The following is a 9326-nucleotide window of genomic DNA, read 5'->3' as shown; positions in this document are numbered from 1 at the left end:
CATCTTCTTGTAAGATCAGATCAACTCTAATTAGTTAGCAGTTTGTAAAGATTCCAACACCCAAGGTGTCAGAGAAATCTTTGGCAAATATTAATACCATCTTATCTCTTCCTGAGGCCTTCAGAAATCCTCTGGCTGCTATCTCATATGGACATAGTTTGAGCACAACAGAGCACTGGAGAGTTTTAGCAGACAAGCTTAGACTTTATTCACATGGTTTACCTCACTCTAAGACCTCCTGCACTCTGTTAGTTTCTCTCCCCAAGGCCGAGCTCCAGGTGAAAAAGGGGTGAAAAAGGGTCAGGATCCTCCTCCACTGACTTATATTGGGTCCATGAGGTCATAAGGATAGCCAATCAGTGATCGAGCTATAGATGGCTCAGACACACTCTCCTAGATGCTTCAAAATGTGTCCTGTGGCATCTTAAAGGAGAAGCACTTGCCATTCCTGACTTGATTTCAGAGTGTTTAGGACTCCTACCCTGGCTGGAGGTCCCACCCACAAAGGAAGTCCCTATGTACTCATAATTCGTCCTGTCCAGGGATCTCCAGGCCATGGGTCTGTGTTATATCCTAACTGCACTTGCCTGGCCTCTCTAATGGACCCTTACACTCTCTTTTCTCTCTCCTTTTCATTTTATCTTATTCAGTAACGCTAGCCAGATCATTTGACCTATTTGATTTCAGTGAGTGTCAATGTCCTCATCAGCAAAATTGGGATGACAGTAATCATGTTGTTGTAAAACTTCAAAGAGATAATGTATGAAAAATATTTTACTAGCCTTAAAGCTATCATTAGTACGTAGCACTCTCTTTGGGCTACCTTGTCAACTTGATCTTATACGTCTCTTGGGTCTCTACAGAACAGTTGCTATCCTGGGGTTCAGTGTACTCTGTGAATCCACATTTGTAAAGCTAATGCTCAAAAGACCTCACTGTGTAATGTTCTTCTTTAAAATATAATGTTCTCTATGAGCAGGTTTTTTGGGGGACTTCTGGGAGTAGCCTTATTTTCAGTTCAGTTCAATAATCATCTCAAATGCAGCCAGGAGCTAAATATTCAGATCCTTTAATGTCTCCTTCCTTGGGCCCAGTTAGCTTTCTTAGAGGCCCATCTCTCTCCTTGGTTCCGAGAGCTCTTGTCGCTAGTCCTTTGCCTCTGCCAGCTTCTGCCTCTAGCTCCCTCTGAATCCAAAGCCTCCAGCCAGCACAAAGGTGGAAGTTGGAAAGAATCTGACTCCTTCCCTGAGAGTGGGCTTGTGGATCTTCTGATTTGTGAATCTCCTGGACTGAATCCTGACTTGTGAATCTCCCTAAGTCAATCCTGGTTGAGGCTCTTACCTTATATATGCTCTCTTAAAGGTGTGAACTCTTAAAGGTGTGAAAGGTCTGAACCGTGAACCAGAGAACTGTTAAATACCATGCTAAATTAGATAATGATTGTCTCTATCAATTCCAGTGACTTAGCACCTTGTAAGAATTCTAACATCTCCCGCTTTCTTTTGATTTTAAAACCTAGGTGGTCATGACCTCCCTGATTTTCCAAGGAGGTGAGAACCCCTCAAAAGAAGGTGATCATGCCTTCCCTGACAGCTCAAAAAAGGAGTGAAAACACCATAAAAAGAAGATGGTCACGTCCTCTCTGACATCTCAGAAGGGAGATAAAAACATCAAAGGAAATGGGAAATCAAATCAGATTATCGGATTTCTAAAGGGCTCACTTAAGACAGGTATACATAAATCCATCAATATGGGAGATATTGCACATAATTACATAAATTACATAAGCACAGAGCAACACAAGCTAGTAGTGATGTAACAAATAACATGAATCAACATGAGGAATTATACATGTCCATAAGTCCAAAAGGAATCTATTGTCCATTAGTTCAAGTGCCAGGAATCCAATAATTCCTGCAAACTTTGAAGTCCTGCAATAGTTGCATCAACAATTTTTCCTCTCAAGGAATCCAATGATTCCTGCTGGTTTTCAAGTCCTGAAACAATCTCATCTTGTATTAGAGAATCCAATGATTCCTGCAGATTCTGTTCTTAGGTCTTCTCCTTTGTTTCGAGGTTTTCTTCTTTTTCTGTCTCTCTTCAGGTGTTTGTTGCCACCCATTGGTTTCCTTCTCCATCTGTAGGAATACAAGCAAACCCCATCTCCCAGGCAGTTAACTTATCTAATCCCTTCTATTTACCACTTTCTAAATCTCTCCTCATCATCTGGCAATTACATTGAAGCTGTTTGCACTGGACGTTGCCCTGTTGGTTTAAAAAGCCAGTATTCTCCCCAGTTGTAATCCCTTTCTGCTATCTGATTGCTTTTTGGCTGATAGATCACATGGGAATCCTGACCTTCTAAAGACTCTCTGGGTGTAAACTCAGCTGCCATCATCCGCACCTGTCTTTTGTATGATATCTTGGGGTTGGGCCCCCGCTGCTCATTTAAAAAGATAAACAGAAAAGAGGAATGCTAAGGGATTTGATTGTGTTATTCTATATAGGAAGATTATTCTTGTAACTCCTAAGAACTTTCTCATTATTAGGATACTTAGAAACAATACACATGACAGAACACATGTGCAAATAGAATGTGATGAAATGATATCTAAAAAAGTCAAATTAAGGGGGGAGAAAGGGGAAAGGAGAGGTGAAATTGATGAGGTCTAGATTTGGGGGTTCCTAGTCAGGGAACCAAAATGATGAGATTAGGGTTCCTGGTGGTTAGGGAGTTAAATGATGAGGTTAGTGGCAGGTTCAGGGTTCAGGGAACCAAATGAAGAAGTTTGACTCTCCTACACTTGGCGCAAGATAGGGAGTTGTGGGAACCCCCTTCTGGCAGGCAGAGATCCTTTGTAAAGCAATATACAAACCTGAAAACCTAGACTGATAAAAAGAAGTTTATTATTGGCCTTGGGGAATCAGCTTTTCGTATGCATGAATAGAAAGACTGAATTCCTTAGTAGGAGAGAAAGTAAAGTTCCTGGTAAAGATATCTCGAAAGAGATGTATAAAGTCTTGTTAAGGAAATAGGTGAGACAGATAAAGAGAGGGTAACGCTGAAAGAGAATAGCATTCCAGTGGGCAGTGGTTGCTGCTATGCCAGGAAGAGACAGAGTTTCCTTGGCATATTAGGTCCTCTGCAAGGACTGAGCTTAAAATTGGCTCTTTTTATAATAGAAGCCTTGGCTACAAGCTGGGGTTTGCTCTTAATGGGGGCTGGGTTCAGTTTGAGCTGGAATTTGAATAGAATTGAATGAGTGTCTCTAGGTTTGATCTTTAATTCAATGGGAAGTTTAATCAGTAGTGAATGTTATCAATGGGGGTGGTGCCCATCTCTCAGGATAATAGAATGAAGCTGTTTGTCCTGTTTTTCTCAGGTGGGGTCTTTTACAGAGGCCAGGATTCAAGGAGAATCTGTCCTTCAAGGAGTTTTAGAGAGTTTTAGGGTCCCTCGCATCAGAATGAAGTAAGTTATTACATATAAAAGGGACATGAAAGAGCTTTTACAATGGATGGGAAGATGGGGGAATTGGTGGGGAGTATTTAAAATTTACTCTCCTGAGAACTGGCTCAAAGTAGGAGTAACATACACACTCAGATAGGTATAGAAATGAACTGGTACAAAGTGAAGTGAGCAGAACCAGGAGAGCATTGTACACAGTAACAGCAATATTGTGTAATGATTATCTGTGAATGACTTGGCGATTTTTTAGCAATATAATTCAAAACAGTTCCAAAGGACACATGATGAAAAATCTATCCATTTCCAGAGAAAGAACTGATGGCATCTGAATCATACTATTTTCACATTATTTTTATTTTTTTCTCATTAGGTCTGTGTTCTCATTCCCAACATAACTAATATAGAAATACGTTTTGCATGATTGCACAAATATAATCTATGTCAAATTGCTTACTCTCTTGGGGGCAGGAAGAGGTAAAGGAGAAATTTTTTCCAAAAAAAAAAAAAGTATGTTGAAATTGTCTTTACATGTTATTGAGAATGCTGATTTTAAAAAATACTCTGAGATACACACCCATCAGGTTGCCTAATATGACAGAAAAGAAAAATGACAATATTAGAAAGGATGGGAAAAAATTGACACACTAATGCATCATTGTGAAAGTTTTTAACCGATTCAACTGTTCTAGAGAGAAATTTGAAACTATGCCCAAAGGGTTATAAAATTATGCATTCCCTTGGCCAAGTAGCACTACTAATATGTCTGTATCCCAAAGAAATGTTTTTTGTTTTTAAAGGAGAAGAACCTATATGTACAAAAATATTTATAATGGTCTTTTAGTGAAGGCAAGGAATTGGACATTGAGGGATGCTAATCAAGTGGGGAATGGCTGAACAACCTGTGATATATGATTGTGAATGAATATGATTGCAGTATGAGAAATTACAAGCAAGATGTTCTCGGAAATCTGGAAAGACCTACTTAACTGCTGCAAAGTGAGTGATTAGAACCAGAACAATGTACACAGTAACAGCAGTATTATACAATGATCAATTGTGAATGACTTAACTATTCCCAGCAATATAATGGTATAAGACAATTTAAGATGATAAAAATAATATCATATCCCTGATGGAGTCTGAATGCAGATTAACACATAATTTTTTTCTTGTATTTTAATTAAAAAAACAGAAAAGCAAAACAAAAAAGAACATTGTCATGTACTTGGCAGAACATCAAGAAAGAATCAAAATATATAACACTAAATTAACAGTTCAAGAAAGGTTATATAATAGTAGAAGAAATTATATTCATTAGTGTCCATCTTTTCTTTATTTCCTTGTTTTTTGGTTCTCTGCTGAGCACTTTTTCTCCTCTTTCATCTCCCTGCCACTTCCCCTAAGCAGGCTATAGTTGAGCAAGGATATATTCATTCATTCATTCATTCGTTTTTATTATAGCTTTTTATTTACAAAACATATGCATGGGAAATTTTTCAACACTGAGCCTTGCAAAACTTTCTGTTCCAAATTTTCCCCTCCTTCCCCCAACCCCACCCCTAAATGGCAGGTATTCCAATACATGTTAAAATATATATTAAATCCAATATATGTATACATATTCATACAATTATTTTGAAGCACAAGAAAAATTGGATCTAGAAAGAAAAAAAAAATACCTGAGAAGGAAAACAAAAATGCAAGCAAAGAACAACAGAAAGAGTAAAAATGCTATGTTATGGTCCACACTCAATTCCCACAGGCCTCTCTTTTGGTGTAGATGGCTCTCTTCATTACTGAACATTTGGAACTGGTCTGAATCAACTCATTATTGAAGAGAGCCACATCCATTAGAATTGATCATCATGTTGCCATGTATAATGATCTCCTGGTTCTGCTTCTTTCACTTAGTATCAGTTCATCTAAGTCTCTTCAGGCCTCTCTGAAATCATCTTGTTGGTTATTTCTTACAGAACAATAATATTCCATAACATTCATATACCATAACTTATTCAGCCATTCTTCAATTGATGGGTATCTGTGGTGTTCTCTTTTTTTTTTTTTTTTTTTTAACAATATATATGATGGTTCTCTGTGAGAACAGGTTTCTTGGGGAGGTTTTCTGGAGGCAGCCTTAGTTTCGGTTCAGAGTAATAATCACTCCAAATGCAGCCAGATGTTAAAGTAGTTCTTTATTGTTTCTTCCAAAATAGCCCAGTTAGCTTTCTTTGGTTCCAAGAGCTCTTGTTGCTAGCTTCAGCCTCTCTCTGAATCTTGGTTCTGCCCGACTGTAGATTAGCTTCTCAATCTCCTGAACTGAACTCTCACTCTGTCAATCTTCCAAACTGACCTCTGGCTCTAGCTCAACTCCGACCTATGACTTCTTCTGAACTGACTGACTGACTGAAGCTCTTTTTATGCTCGGTGTAAAAGGTTGACTCCTCCTCTGAGAGTGGGATTATGGGAGAACTGAATTCACAAAGTTAGAAAGTTAACTTTATGTATCTTCCATACTTGTGAACTCCAATGTGTGAGCTCTAATGTTTGACCTCTAATGTGTAAACTCTTAAAGGTGCAAATCCAAGCACATAAGCATTGCTTCCATCAATTCCACTTAGAATCTTGTTTCAAGTTCTGGCCCATAACACCTCCTTGTAGTATCAGATCAATCATACTGAACCATGCTAAATTAGATAATTATTGTCTCTATCAATTCTAATGACTTGACACTTTGCAAGGATTCCAACAGGCATCCACTCAAGTTTCCAGTTTCTTGCCATTACAAAAAGGGCTGCCACAAACATTTTTGCACATGTGGGACACTTTCCTTCCTTTAAGGGATATATTTCCCTCCTTTTGGGATATAAGCCCAGTAGTAACACTGCTGGATCAAAGGGTATGCACAATTTGATAACTTTTTGATGTCAGTAGGTTTTTAGAACTATTCCCCCCCTCTAATGCCTTTGTGTCTATTCTTCCTCTACAACATATTTGTATAACATAATTATTATTTTCCCTTAAATCTGCCCCAATCTCTCTTTTGAGCTACAAAATTGCTGATGTCAATTTTAAACATATGATACTTATTTCCATGTAAAAAACACAATTTTTCCATGTTAAGTTTTTTGAAATTGATCTTTGATATTGGCTCTTATATGTTAAATTTTCTTTTGAATTCAGGTCTGGTTGAAAGAAAGTCCTGAAAATCTTCAAGTTCATTAAATGTCCTTTTTTTCATTCAATATTATGGATAATTTTGCTGGATATATTTTTGGCCACAGGTCTAGTTCTTTTGATTGCTGGTATATATGATTCCAGGACCTGCAGTCTTTTATTGTAGTTACTAAGTCTGGTACAATTCTAATTGTAGGTCTAGTGTATTTGAATTGTTTTCTTTTTCCTTGTGTTTTGAAAAAATTCTCTTTGATCTGAGGTTTTGAAATTTTGCAATAATATTCCTATTTGTTTTCCAAAACAGATCTCTTTGAGTTAGTGGATAGATGAATTTTTTCCTATTTTTACTTTCCCCTTATGTTCTATCAATGCAAGACAATTTTCTTGGATTATTTCTTGCATTATTGTGTCAAGATTCTTTTTTTTTTTTTGTCACACTTTCAGGTAGTCCAATTATTCTCATATTTTCTCTTCTTGATTCTTTCTCCAGCTCGGTTGTTTTTCTTATAAGATGATTTACATTCTGTTCATTTTTTTCATTCTTTATATTCTGTTTTGTTCTTGATCCCCTATAGTTTAACTGATTCCCTCTTATTCAATTTTAATTTTAAAAGAATTATTTTCATCTTTAACATTCTGCATCTCCTTTTCTAGTTGGTTAACTTTTTTCATAATCTTGTTTTTCTTGGATGTTTTGAGTTTTTTTAAAAGTTTTTCCTCAATGTCTTTCATTTGATTTTAAATTTCTTTTTTTGAGTTCTAGAAATTCTTTCTGAGCAGGGAACATTTAACATTACTCTCTGGAGTAGAAGAAGCTTTTTTTTTTAACCTTCAGTGTCCTCCTCTGAATATGAACCCCAGTCTTCACTGTTCCTGAAGTGGAAAAGGCACTTCATTCCCATAGTAAGTTTCTATGGCTGGGTTCTTTCTTATTTGCCAGTTTTTTTTTAAAAAAATGAGAAATATTAGTGTGTAAAGGGCAGAAACTTTGGAGAAATATACTTAAGGCTCAGTATGATTGATTTAAATAAGGTGTTAACTCAGTGGAATTGATAAGACAATCTAGTTTATCTAGTTTAGCATGGTGATCAATAGTTCTCTAGTTCAGTAGAATTGTTAATCTTACAAGGTGTTAAGTCAATGGAATTGATGAGACAATGGTTAGCTAATTAAGCATGTTGATCAATAGTTCTCTAGTTCAGTAGGATTGATTTAATCTTATAACAAATAATGATTCCCTAGTGATATAATGATTGATTTATATTCAGTATATTGCAATGATGTAATTGTAATAGAATATATAAGGTGGAGCTCAAGTTGTGGACTCGGAAAGAGACATTCCATCTTCATCAGCCTCGTGGTAGCTCTCCTGCTTTCCCCACTGAGACCAAGGCCCATCTAAGGGCCTCTAGAAAGCTAGCTGAGCCCCATGCAAGGAGACAGACTGTGAAGGAGACAATAAAGACTTTTGGATTTTATCCCTGGCTATTCTCGTGGTGATTACTCTGCTGAAATAAAGGCTGGTCCCAAGACCTCCAGAAAGGTAACCAGAACATTCTACTACATTTCTTCTAAGTTCACAAACTGTTTATTGAGTTATCAGTTGTGAAACATGGGACACACTGGAACAGGATTGCCAACCATGATGTCCCCCATCAAAAACGGGGCATGGAGAGACTCTTTTATGTGAAAAGTGGTAGTTCAAAAGAAATAAGAGATGTGCAAATTTAGAGCCATTTCTGTAATGTTCTGGCTTGTTTTCTAGAGGTCCACCAAACTGGGCCTTGGTCTCAGCAGAATAATCACCACAAGAATAGTCAGGAATAAAGTCCAAAGTCTTTATTGTCTCTTTCAGTCTCAGTCCTAGCGGTCTCAATCAGACAGTCTATATAGTCTCTCATCTCTTCCAGTCAGCCAGTCAGCAGTCTGCACATCTCGATCTCTGACTTAGGTCTGACTCTGACCTCTTAAATACTCTATCACAATTAAATCAATTCATCCTACTGAGTATAAGCCAATCACTAGGGAATCAATTATCTCATCAATTCCACTGAGGTAATATCTTGCTGTAAGATTACATCAGTCATACTGAGTCTTAAGTCTACCTTTTCAGAGTTCCTGCCTTCTCCACATTTCCACTTCAACTGTTTACTTGGACTATTTGTGCCTGGTCTGTGGTTGAGCTTTCTGAAACCATATTGGACTAATCTCCAAAGTCAGGTATATTGTAACATAGTTTGATCCCAATATAGGAATATCATTTTAGTCTTCAAGAATAAAGAACAACAAACCAATCAACCACAACCAACACGAGTATGAACTGGTAAATATTTAAGGGAGAAGGGCATAGCAAGCATATTTGTGCACACATACTTTTAAGTTTATTTACATTATTAAAAATTTCTTAAGTCCAGATTATAAACAAAATGATTTCAGCTTTGATTTGTGATTTTTGAGGTAAAAAAAAAAAAAAAACACTCACACCAAAAATCTAATCATGGTTTTTGGAATCCCTTAGCGTTCATTCCAGTATATTTCTCCCCACACGCACCATTATCAAAGTAGACTTAGAGAAGATTGTTCTGATTCCCCAGGTTTCTCTCCAAGCATGAGTTCTGTTAAGCTATGACCTTAGAGAGTTATGACCTGGAGGGGAAAGAGAACAGGAGCAGATCTGGTAAAC

General features: G+C 37.2%; 1 long non-coding RNA gene across 1 annotated transcript in view; it reads right to left on the bottom strand.

The window, feature by feature from the left end:
* LOC127556218 (uncharacterized) overlaps positions 1 to 9326 on the bottom strand; it is a 30737-nt gene that overhangs the window by 2742 nt on the left and 18669 nt on the right. The window lies entirely within an intron of this gene.

The sequence above is a fragment of the Antechinus flavipes genome, chromosome 3 (assembly GCF_016432865.1).
Source record: "Antechinus flavipes isolate AdamAnt ecotype Samford, QLD, Australia chromosome 3, AdamAnt_v2, whole genome shotgun sequence".
Lineage (NCBI taxonomy): Eukaryota > Metazoa > Chordata > Mammalia > Dasyuromorphia > Dasyuridae > Antechinus > Antechinus flavipes.
Note: the sequence above shows the minus strand (reverse complement) of the source record. Positions and strands in the feature narration are given on the sequence as shown.